Below are 25,410 nucleotides of genomic sequence, written 5' to 3'. Positions count from 1 at the left end.
AGAAAGGACGAAGCTTCAGACCAGTGAATTAGAGGAATTGAGAAGTGATGCTTATGATAAGTCAAGGATTTACAAGGATAAGACTAAAGCATTACATGACAGAAGAATTTTGAAGAGAGAATTTGAACCTGGATAGAAGGTTCTGGTCTACAACTCTTGTGTAGAAATTTTCCCTGGAAAGTTGAGATCTAGATGGACGGGACCGTTTGTAGTAAGACATGTCACAACTTTTGGAGCTATTGAAGTAGAAGACATAAAGAGAAGGACTCATTTCAAAGTCAACGCTCATCGACTGAAGCCTTTTATGGAGTTACCTACTGGAGACGTGGAGGCCGTTTTTCTCAAGGATCCGGTTTATCAGACCACTGTTGAAGCAGAAAATTGGGGTAAGTTACCTACACACCTTAAAGATTACATTCTATGTCTTGTTGAACCTGTTACTCTGTCTAGTTTAAGTTTTTTGCATGCGGAAGCCAAGCGTCGTAAGCTTGACTCCTTAGGATCTCATTGTTATAAGTGCCACCGATAGTCGGGCCCTCAGATTTTCATAACTTTATCCTTTACTGAGAAGAGTTGCAAGTGCCGGAGTCAAAGTCTCATAACTCTAGTAGACCGAGTATAAAATGTCTACAAGAAGTAAGCATGTTGTTGAGAGATCAGTTTTGAGGTGGGAATACTAGTCTTGAGGATCTGACTATAAAAGACTCAAAAGTCTTGAGAATCTAACTTTAAAAGACTCACATTACATCTTGAGGATCTGACATAAAAAAAAAAGAAAAAAAAATAATTATATGGGTTTGGGCCGAATCAGTTCACATTTCAGCCCAACAACTCATTCTCTTCCCCACACCACCTCAAAACCCTAAACTAGAATCGCTACCACCACCACCACCCATTGCAAGAAATCAGTTGAGGAATCATCCCCCAAGAATTCCAAACCCCACCACTCAACTGTGGGTCTGGGACACATCAATTTTGCCTACCCCTTGCATCTAGATGCAACCAAACCAAATTTTTTATTTATTTTTTGCATTTTGGCACCACCACTTCATCCCATTTTCATATATATATCATTCACAACACAGCATAAGCTACCTACCATTGCCATTTTCCAAAGATACCATCAAATTTCACACCCCGCCAAAATCAATATTTTGAACTTGACCTATGCGTCTGGGACGCATAGGATTGCACTGAGATTTGCATCTAAACGCATCAGCTCGACTAGTGAACAGTAATTACAGTTTTTCCATTTTGGTTATCGTTGTTCGTTTTCATTTGTTTGATTATTATGGAAGCCTTAAAAGATATACATCCGGAGTTGAAGTTTGGGAATTTGTTCGAGAAAGAGAGTCTCTCGACACACTTTGGAAATGCCATCTCGACGCTGAGTTGGGATGTGTTTTTGTATGACGAGAGCGACTCGTATGATGAGGGTCTAGTTAGACCGATTTTCGGTGCTATAGACCATTTCATACCAGAGACGAGTGAGCTTGTGTTGAAATTTGAGACATACGAGTTTAAGTTGACGAGGGAGATGCTCTAGGAGTTCACCCAGATTCCGACGTACGAGGGGGATGAGACACCTGTACTAGGAGGATTGAAGGATTACCATGGACATCTTGGCCCACATGTAGAGGTTAATCAAGCAGGCCAAACGAAGACCACGTCATTGCAGAAGAACCAGCAGCTAGCATACATATGGCTTTGTCACAACGTAGTAGGCACGGTGAGTGTGAACACTTTATACCAGCCCGGTCTACACTTGCTTTGGATGTTGATGACTAGGGACATTAGGATCTGTATGTGTAGATTTATTCTTAGAAGGCTAGGGAATATGAAGAAAAAGAAGGCGGAGCATTCTAAGATAGCACTCCTTGTCATAGCCACAAATATCATGGAAGGCTTAGGATTTAGATCAGCTGCTCGGATGAGACTCGAAAGCTATGATCCTAAGAATATTTTGGCTATGAGGACCGCAGGAGAATGGGGCTCCGAGTACATAGATGTGCAGGGACAGCCGACGTACCCTGTAGCTGCACCACACCCTGCTGAGTATGATTTTGGAAACATAGCACCCTATCAAGCTATAGAGGATCAGAACATGAGGGATGCTATGATACATATGCAGAAGGGGGTGTAGGCGTTGTTTGAACATCAAAGGACTACCGAAGCAAAGACCACCCATACACTTTCGGGACTGACGAGGTCGATAGATACCCCGGCGGTAGTGTTGGCGAGATTAAAAGAGTCGGTAGTCGGTGGAGAGTCGACCGGCAGGCATCTACGGATAGATAGGGCGTCGTAATGTCGAGGAGGGCCCACGAGTAGTTTTGAGCACTGTTTGCTCAGTAGGATTAGTTACTTTAATAATCCTATATTTGTTTTGTTTCTTGAACTAATTATATTTGATTTTCTCTATTTTGTAAGCTTAACCTTTATATGACAGAGAAAGATCAAAATATTGATATTCGGCATCAATGGTAATATCCTACCTTTTTCTCATCCATTTTATTTACTTCTTTATACATTGAGGTCAATGTATGCATAAGTAAGGGGAGGGTGTACTTGGGAAATGAATTTTGAAAATTAGTTTTCAAAAACAAAAATATTTTTGTTTCTATATCAGTAGCATGAGAAAAATGAATTTTAATGATGAGTTTGAGATATATATTCTATACTGCTTAGTGTTGACTTTGATAGATAGTTGATATTATTGATTTCATTACCGTTTAGACTATTTATTATGCTCGGACATAGTTCTTGTTGATAGAATTCTTTATCAAGGCACCACCATAATACTTTGGTGGGTTTGTGTACTTTTTTGCTAGAAGAAAGATTTAAACCCCGGCCTAGTAAACTGGAAGTAGAATTTTTAGACTTAGCCCGTGAGACTTGAGCTTTATACCCATTGTTTGGAGAGTTCTTACAAAAAATCCGAGTCTTAGTGACTCAACATCTTTCAGTTCTTTATGTCGTTGTAATATAGTCTCATTATTTGTTGATTTGGTTAATCAAGTGACATCAACTGGGGAGATAGCCATTAGGTCTTGTAGTCTATTCGAAATAGAGTATCATATTGATAAGTCAAGTAGTGAACCCATTCAGCCTTTATCCCACCTAGTAGGACCATCATGTTAAACCCTTTTGAGCCTTACAATAAGCCATTTTCTTTCATAAAACCCTTTACCCTTTACCCAACTCCAGATAAGGAGTATAACCAAAAACCTTTATCAGCCATACCCATATGTTTCTGAGAATACGAGGGGCACAAGGAGAAAGAAAGACCACAAAAGGAAGATTACAAGGAAATATCAGAGAGATACAATGAAGACCATCATTCTGTTCAAAGTGAAAGAAGCTAGTGGAAAACAAGCATATCCAGCACTAATCAAGGATATACCACTGAGCTTTTAAAAAAAAAAAGTTGAACAGAATGGATGGAAAAGCTAAGACAAAGGAAAATTTTTCTCTGCAATACAAAATTTGAAAAAATCTTTCAAAGAATGAAGCAAAACCCTTAGTGTTTTCAGAAACAACCTTAGAATCCTTGTTACCTTTCCTTCATAAACCAATACCCAAGCCAAGTTACAACCCACGACTTATCACTACAGTATGATACGAAGTATAGAATAAGTGAGAGGATGCTAAAGTGAAGGACCCGACACTTCATATGTGATTGACATTCTTTCCATGAGACTAATTTCATCAAGAAGTTCGTTTTTCAAGGTAATATGTGGGATGTTCGTATTCATTATTCTTTTCCTCACATACATGAGGTAAAATAGTAGACCATCTTCTGAGAGATTCTTTTCTGAGAGTATGACCGGTGAGGATTGAAAGTCGAGATCATCTACCTATGGTAAACTAGGGATTCCGTTTCTTGGATAGGATAGTATAGGAGATTGACTAAGTACACACATAAGTCTTGATTGAGAATTTTGTCAATTTTTACTATCTCCCATCATAATCTATGAGTCTTTGGAGCAATGTAGTTAGCAATAGAGGCCGTCTGTTAGAGTAAGCACTAATTAGGTAAGGAATTTCTGTCTCTGAAAAATACTATCATTCTTAAACATGCTATTGATTGATTTTGTGGGTATATCATCTGAAAACCCTCACGAGACTATAACTTGTCCTTTTTGGGGAACTTAAAGGTTTAAAGCCTTGTTGCATATGGTAAATAAAATTGCGATGCCTGCGAAAGTGAGTTAGGATTTTATTTTTGTTATTAGGAAGTGATTTTGATCACTTATCTATTTTTTTATTTTATTTGCTAAGAGACTAGCAAAAGGCTAGTTGGGAGTTGTGATAAGTGCTCAAAAAGTGCAATTTAACCCTCGATTATGCCTTTTGTTTAGCCACCTTAGTGGACTAATAGTGTGTGAAAGTTATGTTTTATGATTCTACAGGTGAAAGAGAGAGTTTTGTGGAATATTAGAGAAAAGGGGGTAAAACGGAGCAATTCGGAGCATTAAAGATCACATGGGAAGCCCATGGACAATCATGGAGAAGGCCAAGAAATTAAAGCTATTAAAAATGAGACTTGGACCTATTTTAAAGTCTATTTGGAAGCCCAAGGCCAAAAGATTCGTTGCTTGGACCAAAGCCCGCAAAAGAGGATAGAAGGATCGCGCTTCCAAACGCATTGCTAGCGTCTGAGACGCATAGATCGTACATCCAGACGCATGAAACAACATTGTAGCTAATTCCTTCTCAGTTTTAGAGACGAAGTTGAACTCTGAAAGAAGTTTATTTGTATTAGGAAACAAATGGCAGTTTGGAATGCTTCTAGAACTCATTGTAACCCCTATAAATAGAGGACCTAAGTGCCTCATGTAATGGGCCAATTCAGTTATATTCTTGTTTCCAGAACTTGAGGCAGAGAGAGATTAATAATAAACGATTCGGTTTTAACTAGCCTAGTCATAATAAATTAGTCTTTTCTAGTCTTATGTTCTTCGACTCTTCTTCTTCTCGTTCTTCGTGTTCTTCCTTCTTTATGAAAGGCTAATCTTCTCCTTCAAGGGAGGAGATGAAGTCGATGCTTAAGGTTTAATGATTCTTCTGGTTCATGGTGTTCTTCAATCAGGTTAGTTCTTCATGTTTTTAGTTATTAGTTCCATTGCCCACACCAGGGGATAGAAGTATAGAATAAGGTTTATGTTTTGCAATATTAATATCATGCTAGTGTTCTTTACTTTTCTTCTAGTAGTATAGTTCTTTAGAGTTAGGGAAGTATTCTTTGTGTTGCCTTAGAAGGGGTAGCTCAAGGAGTGGCTGCCTAGGGGAAGTATTCTTTGTGTTTGCCTTAAGTGGTGATTCATTGAATGGCCGCCCTATTAGGAAGTACTCCTTGATGTTGCTTTCGGTGATAAATGGCTGCCCGAGCTTACATAAAAAGAAAGAAGATATTAATAGCATAAATATAGGAACAACCTTAAGTAGAGTTAATTGTTAACGATGTTTCGTCCAAGAGGGCATCGACACTCGCTCGATTGCCTAATTGTAGTCTACTTGTAAGAACAACTATGAAGCAGAAGGTTATAGATTAAAAGTATTGGTGGATTCTAATCTCTTGAATTCCTTCTCTTATAAATTCTCAATAGTTTAGTTAATTTAGTTTAGTTTAGCATTAGAATCTAAAATCTCTACAATCATAGTTTTTAATCCCTCAAACCCCCTTTCCAGTCTGTCCTTCACATAACATACACTTAAAAGTGGAACGATACCCTACTCATCCTTTACTTATTGAGGGAAAATTAGGTTTTGATACACTTCTATTTTGTTTAACGACCATCATCCATTTACATCATCTATATACATCATTCCATACACCATCTACACACACAAAAGGATAGCGTGTCACTAATATAGATAAATAAAAATAGACACAACTCTATATGAGTTCCGCCCGTTATGGGGATAACAAGAATTAAATTGCTTGGGACATAAGCAAACACTAACAGAAAGTAAAACATACCTCATATCCAGCATTTAAGCATTTTCCTCCTCTTCTATAAAGAAGTGAGGTTCCTTTGCATCCTGCCAAGCCATGATAATTTTCCAGGCCTCACGCCATTTATCATCAACCCGTGCTAACATGTTAAGCGTTACTAGGTCTGATGGGGTGTAAGGGGCAACCCAATGAGGTTGTAGCCTCCACCGCGGCCAAGCCATAGCACGAAAAAGATCGTATAATGCAATTGGTAGGTCGCATAATATCAACCCCAACCCAATCCGTGTAGCGGAGTGCGAAATTAGGAAAGAAACATACCATGATGCGGCAAACCAAGATAGGCATAAGAAGGTACTTATGCTTCATACTATGGGCTCGTGCTAAACTGGACACTAAGGTATGGGGAATGTCATATAGCATATGTCATATGGGCGTTATTCGCAGAAGAAAACCACCATTCCCCTAAGATATTCAACATGATAAAAAACATGATAGTGCCTACATTAAGGGACAAGCTACCAAGGGCTACATGAAGATGCCCTTGGTCCTCTATGCGAAAAATCCCCACCCCATAAGTCTCTTGGAAATACTCATAGTTATAGAGGTATATATTATCAGACGTATAGCCCCATGAGTTTGGCAGACATATAATCCCAACAAACAAAGGCTACGAAAAACTTGCTGAAATCTATAGTTATATCATCAATGGTGATAGAGAACACTTGTTCCCCATCCTGTTGATAAAAAAACTTACAATGATCATAGAAATAAGCAGTAAGTTTAGGAGAACAAGAGTCATCATCACGTACCAGGAGAGTCTGCCATCCTGAGCGCACAATCCTATCGCGGAACCAATATCCATAAGTGTCACCCTTGAGAAACTCTTCAAAGGACTGCTCCGGTATGATTTGAGGAGATTTCATAGAAAACAAATACACTACTGAACTCCTTGAAGTGAGTGAAGAAAACCCTAGAAAACAGAATTGGAGTTGTGTTGAGGTCAAGGCGCGGGTGCACTTGGAATAACCTTTGTCAGAGGGCGGGCGCGCTCTCTCTGACAGAAGAAAAATTCTGCGATACTAGAGACTGAGGGTGGGCGCGCTCTGTATTAGTGCAAATAGGGGGCGTGCGCCCTTTGATTAATTCTTGTGTGATGGAAAATAGTGGTGCAGTGTGAAGTGTAGAGCAACCCACGTATTTATATCTTTCTTAATCTAAGTTCCACAAGTTGCTCAAATTGTGAAGGCAAGATGATGGAAAAAGAAATTTTTCTAAAACCAAAAATAGAAACAAACGAGATGCAAGCATGGAAACCAAACCGATAGCTTTTCGGCTGGAATTAAAAATAGAAATCATCCAATTTCGAAACCTTAAGGTTGCACAAACCAAGAGTATCTAATTCTAGTTATTTCCTATTAGCATGGTGCACATACAACCGATAGTTTATCAAGCAGGCAATAATATTTCGAAAAAAATCCATGGATATGATTATGAACATTGAAAAATAAATAATGCACCCCCAAACAAGTTGGAAGGGTGGGATTCACGATAAACAACATAGCAAATGCCGAAAATTAAACCAACTTTAAATTTAAATAATAAACAAACACAGAATTCAATATTAGCTACTTAACTACAATTGGGAATAAAAATAAACTGAAATAGGGAAATATCTTAAAAATAATACAAATGAACTAGCCACGCGTTAAGTAAGGTCCAGAACCATCCGTTCTACGTCTACGATGCTCATGCCTTCCGAAGCCAGAAGATGAAGAACCATCGTGAGATGGTAGGCGTCGTAGAACTTCTTCTTGAAACGTGTGATGTTGCTCCATTAAAACATCCATGGCTTCCCAACGCTCCTTATTAGACAGAGTGAGAGTCCCCATGTTATCCTGGATATCCTGGTGACTATCACTGAGCAACTAAATATTGTTCTGAAGCTTAACTTGGTTACTGATAATGGTACCCTGCCTAGTCTGAATGGCATAACAGAGGTCATCAAGGGAACGTTGGTCTATTTGAATCGTCTCATACTAAATATGGAGAGTTCGTAGGCCCTAGTGAAGTAAGGAGAAATAGGCTCTATCAGTAGTAGCCAACTCTAAAGCTCCTGCATCAAAACAAGCATCATCGTCCTCCAACTCCGACTCCATTTCAGCAGCCAACACCTCAGGCATATTCTAATATTTCTGAACACACTCTCTATAAATCCGTGCATTCTCATGCACCTTCAACTTAACCTTATCCGAACCTAGCACACATCCCCACAACAACATTATCTTCATTATCAAAACAGGGAAAGTGACGGTAGTACCACCAACTCCGATAATCTCATTCATTATAAACTCAAGCAAACAAAACTCATACATTCTATTCTGCAGGGTCCATAGAATGTGCAGACAATTCGAACTGATGTCACTGGCTTTCGTGGTGGCAATGACGTTCATGCCAACCCACTGAGCCACAGCCAGCTGGTTCCTCCTCAGAGACGACTGACGAACACAATGCGAACCCGAATTGTAACGTCATTCCAAGACTGTCTCCATCATCAGTGGTCCTATACCCCCGAACTGAGATTGCTGCATTGTGATTACAACATTTCTTTCCTCAATGCCAGTTATCTCAGCCAACCTCCCCCTAGTTAATTCCCTCCGACCGTCATCCAAATCCACAAAAATCCTATTACGTTTAACCTCCTTGTTCTTCTAAAAAGCCAAGACCAAATCTGGATAGTAAAAATCCTCAGTCGAATACCACAACCCATCCCACTTCCTAATGCGCATTTCTGTATCGAAAAATGGTGTAAACTGAGCACCGATAAAACATTGTTTGGGAAGGATTTTAGGGGTATGAGGATTCATGACGATCTAGAATTAAAGTTTTTGGTGATGGTGAAGGTGTGTTATGAATGAAAATGAATTGGTTTACATTTAGGGGCAAATGTGAGGTAGAGGCTACGCCGCTTTGATCGATCTTTGTCGAGGCGCGGCGCTCAAGGTTTTTTCAAGGTCAGTAAGTGTTCAGTAATGGAGGCGAGAAAAGAAGAAGAAATGCGTGGGTTTTGTATTTAAAGAGGGGGTCACGTGTGTGGCACGTGACCTGGTACGGTTTTTTTTAGCTTCTGGGCCAAGCCCAAAACAAAATAGATAATACCTATCCTGTCCCATGCCTCGTATATCTTAAACTTAAATCCCCGATTCGTTAACGGTCCGATTTTTACGAATGCATTATGAAAATGATCAGCAAAGAAAATGCAATCCAATGATCTATATCAAACTCAAATCTAACCGTGGTTGACATATAAAAAGATGGAAAATGACTCAAAGCACATGAATGACATAAGTTATGTGATCAATAGAAATCTAAATTTATAGATAGTGTCAACCCAAATCAAATTACGACTAAACGACATAAATAACAAGAATAGGAAGTTGACGATCAAGAGAGTGAAAGACCAACACCCCATCCCCAAACAAATTTTTGAAAACAATGTTTAGAAAATTTGTTTTAAATGTGGGTCTTTTAAAGTCAGATTCCCGAGACTTCTTAGATTACTGTTTGTAGGGTTTTAATATTTTTTTATTTTTTATGAATAAGGTTTAATATAAAGGAAAACAATAAAACCCTCCATAGAGAAACACAACTTAAAAACTAGAAAATATGCAAGAGTGGAAAGCGTGAATTACGTTAAACGTGGACTTCGGATCCGGTACTTACAACCACACACTCCAAAGGGAGGGCCCGGTTACCTTAATGGTGCACTTACCAATATATGGAAATGAAAGGAAGTACACCAAACCTCAAAGGTCAGTCTTCATAGACAGGGTCCTGTAAAAGGACATTCTCCACATCTGGGGACATTAACTCGTGAAAATATTTTAATCGTTGGTCATTGAATTGAAAGGTACTGTTGTCCTTGGGATTTACCAAGGTGATTGCCCCTTGAGGGGTGGCTTAAGTAACCAGAAAAGGACCAGACCAACAAGTTTTTAATTTCCCGGGGATAATGTGCAAATGTGAGTTGTAAAACAAAACCTTTTGACCAACTACAAACTCTTTACGCAAAATATATCTATCATGAACACGTTTCATGTTAGCTTTATAATCCTTTGCGAGATCATAAGAATTAGTACAGAGTTCTACAAGCACATTTAATTGTAATTTGCGCTTGACACCTGCCTCATCAACATTGAAGTTAATGCTTTTTATAGCCCACATAGCACGGTGCTCCAATTCAACGGGCAAGTGACAAGGTTTTCCAAACACAAGTCTAAAGGGAGACATTCCTATAGGAGTTTTAAAAGCTGTCCTATATGCCCATAAGGCATCTGTTAGACGCTTAGACCAATCTTTCCTATCAGGATTTACAGTCGTTTCTAATATTTTTTTAATTTCCCTATTAGAGACTTCTACTTGGCCACTAGTTTGCGAATAATAAGGAGTTGCCACCTATTTCTTAACTAAGGACGTAACAACTCTATTGAAAAAATGAGTTCCACCATCACTAATGATGGCTTTAAGGATGCCAAAATAGGAGAATATGTATTCCTTAAGGAAAAACACAACTGTCTTGTGGTCATTGCTACGACAAGTCATGGCCTCTATCCATTTGGAAACGTAGTCCACAGCAACAAGAATATAAATAAAACTGTGGGAAACAGGAAAAGGACCCATCTAATCAATGCCCCATATATCAAAAATTTCTACTACCATAATGGGATTTAAAGGCATCATATTACGTTTAGTGATACACTCAAGTTGTTGACAACGAACACACGTCTTGCAATGAACTTGGGCATCTTTAGAAAGGGTAGGCCAATAAAAACCACATTGAAGAACTTTAGCTGCCATTTTCATACGACTAAAATGACCACCACACTCTTTGTCATGGAAGAAGGATAGAACCTCATTATATTCCCATTGGGGAATACAACGACGAATAATCTGATTCGCACAATACTTAAAAAGGTAGGAATAATATCAGAAGCTAAATAATTCACAATGTCGGCATACCAAGGTGCAAAAAAAAAATAGAATAAACATGTTCATCAGGATAAGAATCAAGTATGAACTCATAATCACTATCACTGTCATTTGTTAGTCTAGATAAGTGATCGGCAACTACATTTTTGGCCCCTCGTTTATCCTTAATTTCTAGGGTAAACCCTTGCAGGAGAAGAATCCATTGGATCAATCTCTGTTTAACATCCTTCTTGGCGAGAAGGTACCTAAGAGCTGCATGGTCCGTGTAGACTATGGTCTTTGTACCAACCAAATAAGGATGGAACTTGTCTAAAGCGTAAACCACAGCTCAAAATTCCTTTTCCTTAGTAGTGTAATTTCTTTGAGCATCATTTAAAGTTTTACTAGCATAATAAATAACGGTGGACTGATTATCTAGTTTTTGGCCTAACACAACACCAACAGCATAATCACTAGTGTCACATATAAGCTCGAAAGGTTTAGACCAATCGGGAGGCTGTATAATCGGTGCAGATGTTAAAGTGGCTTTTAAAGTTTCAAAAGCCTGTTTTTAGTCATAATTGAAATCAAAGATGACATCTTTTAAAAATAGATTACTTAAAAGCCTAACTATTTTCAAAAAATCTTTGATAAAACGCCTATAGAAACCTGCATGGCCTAAAAATGCTCCAATGTCATGGATAGTCCGTGGTATAGGTAGAGACACTATTTTATCTAATTTGGCCTTATCTACCTCTATGTCGTCGCTAGATATAAATGACCTAGCACTATTCCTCTTTTTACCATAAAATGACATTTTTCCAATTTAAAACCAGATTTTTCTCTTCACACCGTGTCAACATTTTGGAAAGGTTAGACAGGCATTCACTAAAAGAGTCTCCATAGATAGAAAAATCATCTATGAAAACTTCCATGAAGCGCTCCACCATGTCACTAAAGATATGAAGCATACACCGCTGGAAGGTACCAAGAGCATTACAAAGGCCAAAAGGCATTCATTTATAGGCATATGTTCCAAAAGGACATGTGAAGGTAGTTTTGTCTTGGTCGTCAGGATCGATAATTATCAAAAAAATAGCCAGAGTAGCCATCTAAAAAACAATAATAAGCATGACTAGTTAGACGTTCGAGCATCTGATCTATAAAAGGTAAAGGAAAGTAATCCTTTCGTGTCATGGCGTTTAAGCGTCTGTAGTCAATACAGATCATCCATTTCATAGGAACTCGTGTGGAAACATATTCACCCGCAGCATTACGCACAATGGTAACCCCCGATTTTTTAGAAACTACGTGAATGGGACTTACCCATTCGCTGTCAGAGATGGGATATATGATACCTGCATCGAGTAACCGTAAAACTTCTTCCTTGACCACCTCTTTCATGGAAGGGTTCAAGCGACGCTGAGGATCGCGTGAAGTCTTTGCATTATCCTCCAAATGTATACGATGGAGGTGTTAAGTTGTATGCTTAAACAAGGATTCATGAATAAAACTATAGCTCCTCATCCAAAGTGTAAGAGAACAGAGGTGGTTAGTTTATGCTTTGATGATGATTTAATGCTATTCTTCAAGGGGGATAGTGCCTCAATAAAAGCAGTCTAAGGTGTTCTGGAGGAGTTTGCACTAGCTACGGGGTTGAGTTTTAACATCCAAAAGACCACCTTAATAGTGGCAGGGTTGAATCAAGGAGAGGGACAACTTCTAGCAGATACTATTGGTGTCAAATTGGTAAGTCCACCAATCTCTTACCTAGGGCTACCATTAGTGACCTCTCGGATGGGTATATCTGAGTGCTAATAACTAGTGGAGAAGGTTACAAAGAGGATACAAAATTGGAATCGAGAGTTCTTTCTTATACAGGAAAGCTACAACTTATTCACTCAGTTCTCTCAACCTTCCACGTGTATTGGGCTAAAACCTTTATACTCCCCCTTACTGTGTTGGAGCAAGTAGCAAAAGTGTGCATGGAATTCTTGTGGAGTGGTCCTGATATAAAGAATAAGATGCATCATGCGAGTAAAAAGTGTACTAGCCTCACAAAAGAGGAAGGAGGGTTGGGTATAATTGATTTGAAGTTGTGGAATATTGCAGCCTATTGTGGACTAGTATTTAAAGTGATTTCGAAAGGAGAAAGCTTATGGGTGAAATGGATATGGAAGCAAAACCTTAACAACAAGTTCTTCTAGACTATGAGGATCCCAAAGGATTGCTCCTAGGTTTGGAGAGGTATCCTTGAGATGAGACCCATTGCAAAGAAATATATCACCTACAGTATAGGTACAGGTAAGAGCACTTTACTATGGCATGATATATGGTGCAAGAGTTCTCCACTTTTAGAAGATCAAGAAGCCAAGAACCTTTTTTACTTGCCACTAGATGCCACGGTTAGTGATTTACTTACTCATGGGAGATGGAATGCTCTGGTTCACGATCTCCCACAGGGCACTCTGAAGGAAAACATCCTGCAGACTGAGGTATGTAGTAACTTGGCTGAGGATAGAACCATTTGGATCCCCCACCCTAATGGAGTTTATACTTCAAAATCTGCTTACTCTACACTCAGAATTCCTAGGGAGACTGTGCAATGGTACAATATGGTATGGGGGAAGCTAGTAGTGCCTAAACACTCATTCACGGCATGGCAGTTGTTTTCTGGTAGCTTACCCATGCAGGATTGGCTGATTAAAAGGAAAATGTTGTAGGGATCAAGATGTTGTTTGTGTAACAATGCTAGAAAGAATTCAAAACATCTCTTCTTTGAATGTTCTTTTAGTAAAGCCTTATGGTGTAGTGTTAAACAACACATTGGGGTGGTTGTACAAGCTCAGAACTCTAATAGAGAGTAGATGTAGCTGAGAAGGATATGCCAGAGGAATTCATGTGAGGCAGAGGTGTATAAGGTGTATATATGCGCTGTTATCAGTTACATCTGGAGGTAAAGAAATTATCGAAAGTTCAGGAATACTTCACAAGAATGGCAAACTGTGAAACAGAGGCTGATTACAGATATGGGAGTTTATTTACAAGGGCAACTCAAGACGGTAAAAGACACAAGTCAGGTGAGGGTTCTGCTAGATAGACTAGGTCTTATAGTGGAGTTTGTCAGGAAGGAGCCTATTCAATGCATCTGGAAAAAGCTAGAGGAGGGTATAGCCAAATTGAACACAGACGGAGCTATGTCAGAAAGTAGATATGGTATTGGAGGTAATATTAGAGACCATTAGCTTTTACTGGTTCTGGTGGGCTTCGAAGTGTACTATTCCAGGAGTTGAAAGCTATATTATGTGGTCTAAAAGGCAGCCTAAAGATCCAAAGCTCAAGGATTCAAGTAGCTTCTGATTCAATGAGAGCAGTGACTATTTTGAAGGGAAAAGAGATTATACCTTAGCAATGTGCATAAGTTATAGAAGCTATAAAAAAGCTTTTGAGAGAGTTTGTTAGCGTTAGTTTTGGCCATGTTTTTAGGGAAACAAATCGCACTACCGATCACCTGGCTTCTTTAGCTACGAAACATGAAGTGGAATATTTTGTTCCTCCTCTTACTTCAGTGCTTATGTCTATTCTTGAGAAGGACAAAAAATGAAACTGTGTACTTAAGATTTTGATTGTTATGAATGCAGGTAGAGGTCATGCCATAACCTCAAATCTATTAAAAAAAAAAACTACTAATAATAATTTATTTTTATTTTATTTTTTATTAAACCAACGGCCAGGCCACTTAAGAATTGAGGGAGGTTGTTCATGCGTGTACGTTCCTTAATTAGATAACCCAAATTCTGTAAGTTTTCTAGACACCATTTAGTATGAGATTTGTGGGCATACAAGTACTGTACTCATGGGATACTATTGCATTACTGACATTTGTGGGCATACAAGTACTGTACTGTACTCGTGGGATACTATTGCAGCTAACATAAAAAAATTAATTTAATATAATTAACCTAGGGAGCACACGCACTCTAGAATATGATATATTGGGCGCGAGTCGTGACTAAAAATAGAGTGAGGGGTGCGATCTATAAAGGCAAAAGTGAGGCGCGTGCGCACTCTCAAGTAAATTACGAGGGTTGAATTTTTTTGTGTCAGGTCACAGGGGTGCAAGGAGTTGGAATCACAACTCGTATGCACTCAAACAGTAGTAGAAATATTTCGAAAAATCATGAATAGTAAAAAATGTCAGTGTTTTGTGAATAGTGAATAGTGAAAATAGTTTTGCTAATCTAAACACGCTATACGTAACAAAGCAAGATGGCAAGCGGCGCCATTTCACAATCTAATAAAAGTAGATGTGAAAATAGTAGTTTTAACATGCTAAAATAATTCTAATCAATCTATATTAATATACTCTCTAAACATGTGTTGAAGAGGAGAGTAGTCGTGTTCGAACCCTCTTGTTTGCATGTACTTGACACGAATTTAGACTAAACAACTATTTCACTAATGAGCGAGTAATATGTGATGTGAAAACAGTAAATAAGATTGCAAAAATAGTAGATTTAAAGATTGGAAGGAAGATATAGAGAGGGGTAATCCACCACGCGATTCGATTGGCTATTAGTTTAGTTATCGAATCGCTTTTCTTGTTCCCTAGTTAACAACCTACATCTCTATACTCATTGTTAAACTAGCGTAAGAGTTTAGCTTTCCCAAAAATCTCTTTGATGGTGGCTCTAAACTATAGTTCAACTCTTATGATTTTTATCTCTAAACAATCATAAGAATCAAACTTGAAACGCTTAAACTAATGACTACTATACTAAATAATCAATCATCCTCACATGGCTTCATTAACCCCCTCTAATGGAGGTTTTAGCCTTTTGTCATAGGATATATTAAACTAAAACAATAAGAATAAGACATTAAAGTAAAAGGCAAGAATTGAATTGAAGAACTAAAACGTTTATTGAATAAGATTTAATGGATGCCACACTACAAACTAATTAATTAACCATGAAATATTCTAAATTATACTAAACAAATGAGAGACTAAAGGGAGGAAGGAATAGGAGGAGAGCTTAAGTTTAGCCTTAACCCTCTTTATATAGGAGAGGGTTAGGTTACATTTTCGTGCATGGGCCAAAAAGGGGGACTTCAGTGCCCTTTTCATCCACTTTTATAGCTATGATTGGGACAAGGATGGATCCATTGGAAATCTTATTCCGATCCAGTCGTTTTGACATAAAGTAGGCTCAATTATGAGGTCCGAGTCCAAAAATACGCAGTTCTAAAGTTCTGATGGCTTTTTGTCCTTTTTCTATCCGAATTGACTTTGACTGGGCTTGAAAAGGCTTTTTCTTCTTGATTATTGAGATTTAAACATAGAACTCTTCTTGCAATCATCTTGACTCATTTTCCATGCAAAATGGCTTCTTTAAGCACATAAACAGCTTTAAGACCTGAAATACACAAAAGCATGTAAATATTACTAACTCTTATTTATTATAAATATAATTAACCTAAATAGAATACTATTAAGGGGTTTAAACTACATTTTTGGGTGCTTATCAATATATATATATATATATACGTTGACATACAGAATTGACACACGCAATCCAAAAGTGGACTTAGACATTGCTCTAAGGGATGATTTTTGGTAGATATTATCTCCACAAAAAATCAACTCAATCGGATGTGTCTAGTATTGTCAAAAAAGTGTTAAAATTCTGGACTGTCTGATAAATTTCTAATTTGAACTCAATTTTTGGTAGAGTTAGACATGTTCAAAGGTGGTGATTTTTTGTGGGGATGATCTCCATGTTGTGGAGATCAAATCCCCATAAATTTAGCTTTTAGTTCATTGTGTAGGTATGTAGGATTGCGTATGTCAATTCCATGTGTCATTTCTGTATGTTGACGTAGCCAATATATATATGATAAATATAGAGGTTGCTACCTTGCTACCTTGACATCCACAACTTATACAATGAACTAAGAGCTGATTTTTTGGGAACATGTTCTCCATACAATAGAGATCATCTCCACAAATTATCAAGACATTTGAAAATGTCTAACCTTGTCAAAAGTTGTGTTTAAGTTTAATATTTATCTAACAGTCCACAATTTTAGCACTCTTTTTAATAAAGCTATACATATCCAATTGAGACGAGTTTTGGTAGAGATTCTATCCAAGATAGGAAGATCTTCTCTACCAAAAATTAGCCCTTAGTTTAATGTACATATTCACTTTTAGGTTTTGGATGTCAAGATAACCTGTCAAAATAAGTTGTCAAGGTAGCCAACCCCATAACCCTTTTAGGTTTTAGATGTCAAGATAAGTTGTCAATGTATATATATATATATATATATATGTATCGGATATATGGGCTTGGGCCAAAATAGTTCAAACTTTTGGCCCAATAACCCTTTTCCTCCACAAATACCACCATTAAACCATAACCTAGATCCGACACCACCACCACTACGCACCACCTTGCTTGATTTTACCAAAAACAGTTGAGAAATAATCCTACTCGATTTTTTATCAAAAATCATCTTGACTATGCATTTGGGATGCATTTATTTAAACTAGCCCTTGCATCCAGACACGTCCACCCATTTTTTTTTTTAGACCACCAATTCATTCCATTTTAACTTATATCATTCACACCACACCCACAACCTCCCCACCACCACCATTTTCAAAGAAAACCATCACATCTATGACCCACCAATTTTCGAATTCTTGAGTTTGACCTGTGCATTTGGGACACATTGGTTTGTATTGAGCATTGCGTCTAGACGCATTGATCTAGATAATACAAATTTTTTTTTTAGTTTCTGTTTTCATAGTTTTTTTGTATCGCTTGATCACCATGGCACAGCTACAAGAGATACACCCGGAGTTGAGGTTCAATGACTTGTTTGAGAGAGAGGGTTTCTCGACCCATTTTTGGAATTCCATCTCGTCGTTCAGTTGGGATGTGTTTCTTTACAACGAGAGCGACTCGTATGATGAGGATCTAGTTTGACAATTCTTAAATGCTATAGACCGATTCATATCAGAGACGAGTGAGCTTGTACTGAGGTTTGATACAGGAGAGTTGATGTTTACGAGGGAGATGCTCTAAGAGTATACTCTTATTCCAATATACGAGGGGGATGAGACACCTGTACTTGGAGGTTTGATGAATAGTTGATATTGTTGATTTCATTACCGCTTAGACTATTTATTATGCTCAGACATAGTTCTTGTTAATAGAACTCTTTATCAAGGCACCACCATAGTACTTGGTCAGTTTTGTGTACTTCCGCTAGAAGAGAGATTTAAACCCCTAGTAAACTGGAAGTAGAATTTTTTAGACTTAACTCCTGAGACTTGAGCTTCATACCCATTCTTTGGATAGTTCTTATGTAAAATCCTAATCTTCGTGACTCAAATTCTTTTAGTTCTTTATTTCATTGTAATATACTCTCATTATTATTTAATTTGGTTAATCACGAAGTGACATCAACTAGGGAGATAGCAATTAGGTCTTGCAGTCTATTCAGAACGGAGTATCATACTGATAAGTCAAAGTAGTGAACCCATTCAGCCTTTATCCCACCTAGTAGGACCATCATGTTAAACCCTTTTGAGCCATACATCAAAAAAAATTCCTTCATAAACCCTTTTATCTAACTCCAAACAAGGAGTATAACCCAAAACCCTTTATCAGCCATACCTATATGTTTATGAGAACGCGAAGGGCACAAGGAGGAAGAAAAAGCCCAAACGGAATATTATAAGGAATACCAAAGAGATACAATGAAGACTATCATTATGATTTAAAAGAAAGATGATAGTGGAAAACAAACATGTCTAGTAATAATCAAAGATATACCACTGAGCAAGAAAAAAGAAAGAAAAAAGAAAAAGAACAAGAAAAAGTTGAGCAAAATTGATGGAGAAGCCAATACAAAAGAAGAATTTTTTTTGCAATACAAAAAGTGAAGACATCTTCCAAGAAAAAAACAAACCCCTTAGTGTTCTTCAAAAACCCTTTGAATCCTTTTTACCTTTCCTTCATAAACCAATCCCAAGCCAAGTTACAACCCATGACTTATCACTACAACATGATACAAAGTCTAGAATAGGTAAGAGGATGTTAAAGTGAAGGACCCGACATTGCATATGTGATTGACATTCCTTCTATGATACTACTTTATTCTAGAAGTCTGTTTTTCTAGGTAGTAAGTGGGATGTTCGTATTCCTTATTCTTTTCCCCACATACATGAGGTAAAATAATAGATCATCTTCTGAGAGATTCTTTTCTAGGAGTATGACCGGTGAGGATTAGAAGTCAAGATTATCTATCTAAAGGTAAACTACGGATTTTGTTTCTTGTATAGGAGATTGACTAAGTACACACATAAGCCTTGATCGAGAGTTTCGTCAATTCCTACTATCTCCAAGCATAATCTATGAACCTTTGCAGCAATGAAGTTAGCAATGGAGCCCTATCCATTGGATTAAGTACTAAGTTAGTAAAGAATTTCTCTCTCTGAAAAATACTATCATTCTTGAACATGCTATTGATTGATTTTGTGGGTATATCACTTGAAAACCTTCACGAGACTATAACTCGTCCTTTTTAGGAACTTAAAGGTTTAAAGCCTAGTTGCATAAGGTAAATGCAATCGCGATGCCTACGAAGGTGAGTTATGATTTTTTTTTTATTAAGATGTGATTTCGATCACTTATCTCTTTTTTATCTTATTTGCTAAGAGGTAGCAAAATGCTAGTTGGGGGTTATGATAAGTGCTTAAAACATAAATTTTAACCCTTAGTTATACCTCTTGTTTAGTAATCTTATTAGACTAAAAGTATTTGTAAGTTGTGTTTTATGATTTTACATGTGAACAAGATAGTTTTGCTAAATATTAGAGTTAAAGGTGCAAAAAGGAGCAATTTGGACCGTTAAGGATCACATGGGAGCTCATGGATAATTATGAAGAAAGCCCAAGGTTTTGAAGTTATGAAAATATAGGACTTGGACCTATTTTAGAGTTTACTTGGAGATTAAGCTGGTGCTTAGGGTTCGGTGATTCTTCTGGTTCATGGTGTTCACCAATTAGGTCAGTTCTTTATGTTTTTAGTTATTAGTTCCATTGCCCACAGTAGGGGATGGAAGTATAGAGCAGGGTTTATGTTTTGCAATATTAATATCATACTAGTGTTCATTACTTTACTTCTAATAGTATAGTTCTTTAGAGTTAGGGAAGTATTCTTTGTGTTGCCCTAGAAAGGGTACCTGAGGGAGTGGCTGCCTAGGGGAAATATTTTTTGTGTTTTTCTTAAGTGGTGATTCATTTAATGGCTGCCTAATTAGGAAGTACTCCTTGATGTTGCTCTCAGTAATACAGTGAATGGTTGCTCGAGCTTACATAAAAGGAAAGAAGATGTTAATAGCATAAACATAGGAACAATCTTAAGTAGAAATAAGTGTTAATGACGTTTTGTCCAAAAAGGCATATATCAACACTCGCTTGATTGCTCAATTGTAGTCTACTTCTGAGAACACCCACGAAGTAGAAGGTCGCGAATCGAAGATATCGGTGGATTCAAATCTCTTGAATTTTCTCTCACATAATCAATCAATAGTTTAGTTTAGTTTAATTAGCTTAGCATTAGTAATCCTCAAATCTGTATAACCATTGTTTTTAATCCCTCAAATCCCCCTTCCCAATCATGTCCTTATTCACAATACAACTTAAAAGTGGAACGATATCCTACTCATCTTTTACTCATTGAGGGATAATTAGGTTTTGATCTCACATAGTTTTGGTCAACGACATCCATCATCTTACAATTCACTCACATATCAACCAACAAAACTAAGGGTGTCAGCTATAGGACAACAAATCAAACATTCTTCACCACTAATATGAGTATGACACGTGGTAGTATATAACTAAGTTTAATAACCAAGTTGGCTCCAAAAATGTGGCGAAGGAATATAATTGCATTAACAAATGACCTCAATGGAAGTACTTATCTAGGAAGTTCATCTAAAATTCTCAATAATGGCATGCAAGCTTTAAAAGAAATTAACATGACTTATGGAAATTTTACATGGCTCGAGCATGTAGGTTGACTTTGCTAACGGTCTTCCTTCTGGATAAATTTCACTCAACAAAGTCTAAAATATCAAAGTTGATAGAAGAGTCTCCTTTGAATATCTGCATATTTTCAATTATCTACAATTCAAAAGAAAAGTTGCAACGGAAGTTCCAGAGTCAAAATGTTGAAAAACTCCATCAAGTTTGAACCTTATAAACCAAGCTGATATAAGGAAACTGTAATGGCACAAATTTATTAGAGTAGAAAGTAAATTCGTAGATGGCAAGATGTCGTACAATACATAAGTCAGTCTTCTAAAATTCAAAATATTTGCTTCTTGATATATCGTATGTTTTCGATTAAAATTCAAGATCATATAATCCTAATTTCTCACTTACAAATTATATAAAATAAACCGATATATTGGTGTAAGTGCGTAACATGTCAAGAGAAAATATGTTATTATCCAATAGTGAAACTTATTTCCTGAAGTCATTGAATTGAACATGGAGAGTAATAATTAATACTTTTTAAGAAACTACCAATTTAACAAAAACAATTAAGGTAATTGTGGGGATGGGTATTAATTGTGTTATATAAAAATCAATTATTATCCGAACAAATTAATAACAGAATTAATTGCGAAACGCTTCATATGTCTCATTGCATATATTTTTCCTTTATATATTGCTAGGAAACACTACTCATTGTACCACCACTGTACATCAACTTAACTAACAAAAGAAAAGATAGTGATAAAGAGATACATCATGGAAAGCTTCCAATGTACAAAAGTAACTTTTGGACTACTATTTGTTATGGTGGGGTTGACAATCACATCTGCTGTGGATAAAGATTGTCATATTAGTGACCAATGCGGTAATGAACTAGACATAAATTTAGCTGCAAGGAGTTTGAACGGTAGTCTCACTTGTTGCCAAGAAATTATAGTTTCAAATCCGAAGAAATGTTGGAGCCACCTTGTTACGCATCTGGAGAATGAAGAAGATATTAAGTGGGCTCATAGTTTTTGGAACCAATGTGTAGATCTGGTGAACAACAACAAAAATATTGTGCCACTTGGCTCCCCTTTGCTTTCATCGGCTTTATAATTATAACTATTAAGGAGAATTTTTTTGATGATGTAATTCCACTTTTTCATTACTGAATATGGTAAAGTGATAATCATATTCATCTCTTTGACTCTCTCTCACTTAGTAATCTCTAGGTCGCACAATATTTAGTTATGTCTAGCAAGTTAAGAGAATAAGGATGCCGATCCGACATCATAAAACAATCACTTAGAATTAAGATGTAGTTTAATATGAAGGTATGTTTATGTAGTTCATGGTTTGGTTCCTTGATGAAGTGTTATGTTCTATAATAGTGTCCTTCGGCTTTGGGTAATTCCATTCTCTTTCGGTTTTGTATGTAAAGATTAAACAATTTCACTCACTATGCTAATAATTTGATACATTATGAATGGTTAACATCTTGGTAGTGTATGCTTACCATTTGACAATGAGTAGTTAAGTAGTATATCTTTTTTTTTTAAAGAGGAAAGAACACTAATGGTTTAAAAATTGTTTTAACATTTGGAATTGAAGTTGAAGCGGCTAGCGGTATTCAATTATGAGTTATATGAAAAATGAACTAAATTTATGAATTATTTAAATATATTGGATTATTAGCTGAATCTTAATCTGACATATCTTTCACAATCATTCAATCCTCATATTTTAATTGTTGTTTAGTTTAGTCCATTAATTCCAATCTAAAAACCCATTTCTTCTAGTTGGTAGATTAATTGATCGATTAGATTAGAATATCACAAAACACATAATCTCCGTGGATCGACCCTTGCTTGCTTTACTATATTATTGCATGATTCGTATAATTGCGAGCTTGGTTTATAAATATTGAAATTTTGAGATTTGATACATTAAAAAGTGACCAACAATCTGCAAAGGCTAAATGCGAAAGGTAAATTTTTTTACACTTAGGATGGTATTGTATCTGCTTGTTGTCCAACTTTTCTTTGAGAATGCAACATATAATCTCCATAACGAGAACAAAGAGATAAGGGGGTAGTGGGTCACTCAGCCGTAGGCCTCTAGCACCTGCAAAGAAGCCCTCTGGGGAGCCATTAAATCCAGTCAATCATTCTTTTAGGAAAGCTGAAGACTTATACCATGACAATTACCGTTTCCTAACTCACCATGTCAAAAGCTTTATGAATATCAAGTTTGACTTAGCATCTGGGAGTGCCACTTTTCATTTCATAATTTCTAAGAAGTTCGTATACGTCACCTTTTCTAATAGGAAAGTCATCGTTTTGGGTAAATTTCACTTAACAAAACAATCTCTAAAATTTCAAAGTCGTACAAGAGTTGCCTTTGAATATCTGCATATTTTCAAATATCTATAAGCCAAATGGAAAGTTGCAATAGAAGTTTGAGAGTCAAAAATGCTGAAAAACTTCGACTAGTTTAAACCTTACAAAATCCAATTGATATCAGGAAAATATCGCGACACAAATTTTTTAGCGTAGAAAGTAAATTCGTAGATGGAAAGACGACAATATACAAAATTCAATCGTCTAAAATTCGAAAATTTTGTTTCATGGTTAGACATATGTTGTCGATTAAACTTCGACATCATATAATCCCAATTTTTCGCTTATGAACGATCTTCAATGAACTGATATACCGTTGTAAATGCATAACATGTCAAGTGAAATATGTTATTTTCCAATGGTGAAACTTATTTCGTGAAGTCATTGAATTTAAGATAGAGAGTAATTATTTATTCTTCTTCAAAAACTACCAATTAAACTAACCCAAACAACTAGAGTAATTGTGGAGATGCATATTAATTACATCGTTATATGAAAATCAATTATTATCCGAACAAATTAATAACATAACTAATTACGAAATGCTTCGTTTATCTCATTGCATATATTTCTCCTCTATATATTGCTATCAAAGTCTACTCATTGTACCACCGCAGTACATAAACATAACCAAAAGAAGAAAACACAGAGATAAAGAGATACATCATGGAAAAGATCCAATCTACAAAAGTTATTCTTGGACTAATGTTTGTTATGGTGGGGTTTACGATCACATCTGCTATGGATAAAGATTATCATATTAGTGACCAATGTAGAAATGAACTAGACATAAATTTAGCTGCGAGGAGTTTGAATGGTAGTCTCAGTTGTTGCCAAGAAATTATAGTTTCAAATCCAAAGAAATGTTGGAGCCACCTTGTTACGCATCTGGAGAATGAAAAAGATATTAAGTGGGCTCATAGTTTTCGGAATCAATGTGTTGAACAAGTGAACAACAACAAAAACATTGTGCCAATTGGCTCCGGTTTGTTTTTGCCAGTTTTAAAATTATAATTATTAAGGAGAAATTTTTTGATGATGTAATTCCACTTTTCCATTATTGTGTATGGTCTCAACTCTCCCTCTCTCTCTCTCTCTCACTTAGTAATCTTTTGGTAGACACAATAATTATGTGTAGCAAGTTAAGAGGATAAGAATGCCGCTCCGACATTAGAAAACAATCACTTAGACTTTAGCAAAAGGAAAAAAGAAATAATCATTACGATAAAAACCACCAAGAAGTAACCTAGTTAATGGATCCATTTAACATTGTTGTCGTTTTAGAGTGTTTTTTCTTTTTTTTGTTGCTCACACTCTTTAATCATTCACTTCTAATTAATAAGTTTTCTAATTAGTATGATGTCCATATGAAAAAGTTAAGAGAAATTATAATTGTTAAAGGAGGCAAATGTATCATTCTAGAAATTTTGAGAAATATTGGGAATACTTAGTGTTTGTCCACCTCATTTAAAGAGAAGAAATGTACCCTTCTAATAGCTTGAACTTATTTTTTAATTTAACACAACTACCTGTCCCCACCATTTAGGATACCCAGTATTTCTCCACCCTGTTTGTTATTATTATTTTCTGTAAAATGATTAGTTTGTAGATGATAGTTGCTGGGCACCTAGATTTTAATCTTGATAATCGTTAAAATGACTAGTTTACCTACGAAATGAACGATGAACTCAAAATGTAAGTAAACTAAAACTTTTTACATGTCTATATTTATCAAAGTTTCTACTCTCAATTCTATCGAAATAGAGTGGAGTAACAAATTCGTTCCACTCCTAGTTCTCTAGCATGGAATGTTTTCTAGTCTAATTAATCGGTCTTAAGTCTAATGAGAGCTTTACGAAGGGTGTTATACTACGATACAATATGAAATTGATTATGTTGAATTTAAACCAAGTCAAAAACCTAAGCTAATATATGCATAATAATCAATCATCTATGATACAAATATAAATACTATGAGTAATACTATGAAATGCCTAGCAGGTTCGTTTCTGAAAAACTCGAAATAG

The sequence above is a fragment of the Coptis chinensis genome, chromosome 4, assembly GCF_015680905.1.
Source record: "Coptis chinensis isolate HL-2020 chromosome 4, ASM1568090v1, whole genome shotgun sequence".
NCBI lineage: Eukaryota > Viridiplantae > Streptophyta > Magnoliopsida > Ranunculales > Ranunculaceae > Coptis > Coptis chinensis.
Note: the sequence above shows the minus strand (reverse complement) of the source record.